The sequence below is a fragment of the Haplochromis burtoni genome, unplaced genomic scaffold (assembly GCF_018398535.1).
Source record: "Haplochromis burtoni strain Fernald_Lab_line unplaced genomic scaffold, NCSU_Asbu1 Contig_363, whole genome shotgun sequence".
NCBI lineage: Eukaryota > Metazoa > Chordata > Actinopteri > Cichliformes > Cichlidae > Haplochromis > Haplochromis burtoni.
In genome coordinates, this window is record NW_024582724.1 from 58,667 (window position 1) to 61,469 (window position 2,803).

Here is a 2,803-nt window from a genome sequence, read left to right on the forward strand (position 1 = left end):
AAATTGGAATCTGTTAGATATGACAGGACTTACAGGTACTGTGCTGTAGTGGTTTAATACCTACAGCATACTCTTATCTCTGTAATAAAACATTATAGTCAACAATATCGAATGCTCCGCCTCTGGACTCTGTCATCCTACTGGAAGAAGTCAATGCTGATGAGCAATGAAAGTGAGACCTGCACAGGTGTGATTGGTTGGAATGGCCTGCTGAATCGGAACCTGAGTGTGGTTTTTTTTGTTAAGAGACTTCACTGCAAACCACAGTTTGTCTATAATAAACACTGTGTTTGAACATAAGAGAGCCCATAAGTGCACGTGGCACTAGGACATTGTAGGCCGCAGGTCAGTGATACATTTTGTAATCATATCATTGGATCTGCGGCAGTATGCTCTGGACATTCGGTCAAAGAGAGGTGCTGAGCTGTCAACTGACTTGGTGGTGAGTTGGATCAGGTAAACATCTAGTGAGAGTGTGCTGGGAAGACCGGGCAGAGGTCCCGGTCTGAGAGATCTTCAACTCCCACCTCCGGCTGAGCTTTGACAGCATTCCGAGAGAGACTGGGGAACAATGAGTCCAAATGGACCATGTTCAGAACCTCCATTCCTGAAGCTATGCCCACAAGGTTGTTGGTGCATGTTGTGGTGGTAACCCCGAAGCAAGATGGTGGACACCAGAGGTGAAGGGAAACGTCAGACTGAAGGAGGATTCTTATCAGGCTTGGTTAGCCTGTGGGACTTCTGAGGCAGCTGATAGGTACCGACAGGGCAAGCGGAAGGCGGCTCAGGCAGTGGCTGAAGCAAAAACCTGGGTGTGGGAGGAGTTTGGCGATGCCATGAAAAAAGACTTTCAGACTGCCTCAAAGAGATTCGTGTAAACCGTCAGTTGACTCAGGAGAGGAAAGCGGTCTTCTACCTGCACCGTGCGTAGTGCCAGAGGAGCACTGCTGACTAAGGGTATTGTTGGGCGGTGGAAGGGATACTTGATACACCTCCCTAATCTCACCGGCACATCTTCTGTAAAGGAAGCAAAGTCTGAGGATGAGGGGGACGACTCTTCTATCACCGGGGTGAGGTCACTGATGCAGTTAAACAACTATTAGGTGTGTTTGGTGTATTTGCAGTTAGTGAGCTGCTCTCTCTTTTTGACTTACGTTTTACTTTATAAACCAACGCTTGAGTTTTGTTGGTTTCCTTAAATGGTGATAGCGGCTTGTCCATCTCTTTTAGTTGAATATTAATAGGAACTTTAATAAAACTCTTTAATTTAACCATTTTACCTCTTTCTCCTTTTTCTGACCAGGACACATTTTGTTACTCCCTCCCCCCCTCATCGCCTAGACCCCTTTTAGGGGAACGTGACAGGGGGGGTGGCACCTCAGGCAGAAGAGATTGAAGGACACGCCCACACAGGCACCTTCAGGAGGAGGCCCTGCAAGGGCCGTAACAGGTGGAAGAGTTTTGCCCTGAGTTCCTGAAGGCTCTGGATATTGAAGATCTGTCTTAGCTCACATGCCAATGTTTAATGGAGATCAGGGGCAGTAGCTCTGGATTGGCAGACCGGGGTAGTGATTCCCATCTTCAAGAAATAGGACTGCTGGGTATGCTAAAACTAAAGAGGGATCGCACTCTTCAGCTTCCCTGGGAAAATGCCACGGTGCTGGAAAAGAGAGTCGAATCTCTGATAGAGGAGGAACAATGCATGTCCTGGTCGCAGAACACTGGACCAGCTGTTTATCCTCCCCATGATACTTCAAGATTCATTATTTGTCACATGCACAGTTATACAAGTACAACACACAGTGAAATGTATCCTGACACTCCTCGACTGCAAAAGGGGAGAAAAGAACATTATATACATTAGGTGAATATATACATGGGGGACATTGTGTGCAGCAAGTAGGTGAATTCTGTACAGTAAGTAAGAAGCATTTTATGCAGTAAGTATTATGTGCAGTAGTAGTACTTGAAGGTGCATAGGAGTTTGTCCAACCAGTCTGGCTGTGTTTTGTGAACTTTGAGAAGCCATTCGACCTTGTCCCTCAGTGTGTCCTGTGGGAGGTGCTTCAACAGTATGGGGTGTCTGGCCCATTGCTACAGGCCATTCGATCATGTACATCCATTACAAGAGCTTGGTTCAAATAACTGGCAATGTTGGACTCATTTCTGGTGGGTGCTGGACTCTGCCAGTAGTAATGGGATTTCCGTCTCTTTTTGGAGAACCGGCTCTTTCAGCTCCCAACCGGCTCTTGAGGGTGTTTTGTTGCTTTAATTGATTTATTGTCAACAATAATATAAAATTATGCACAAAAGGAATTACTGATGTAAAAAAAAAAAAAGTGGTTTTAATTATATACGTTTATAAATATATGCGGTGGCTCCTAGAGAAAGCACGTACAAACTCCAAAGCACATTTCTAGCGTTAACTGAACTTCCAAAACAGAACTACCTAGATCACTTAAATACACAATTGAAAGCATATGTGTATGGTTTGTGTATTTATACACAAGCACTCATATGTAGCGAGTAAAAGCCACCGAGTAACCGCTAAGGGCCTCTATACTACTCGTGCAAACTTTCAGGCCCAAAGCTCTTACAGGAACGAGCCCAGAATAAACGGGACAAGAGGGTCAAATATCAGTCAGATACGTTAAAATTTATTATTTTAAAAGAAAACAAAGGGTTTGCAAAAGGCCTAAAACATCAAAATGGAAAAGGTCACTAACGACCACAATATAGTCTTATTGGTGCAACCTGCCAGCAATGCAACTATCACCTGAGGGCTTGCTCTCCCTCGGCGGTC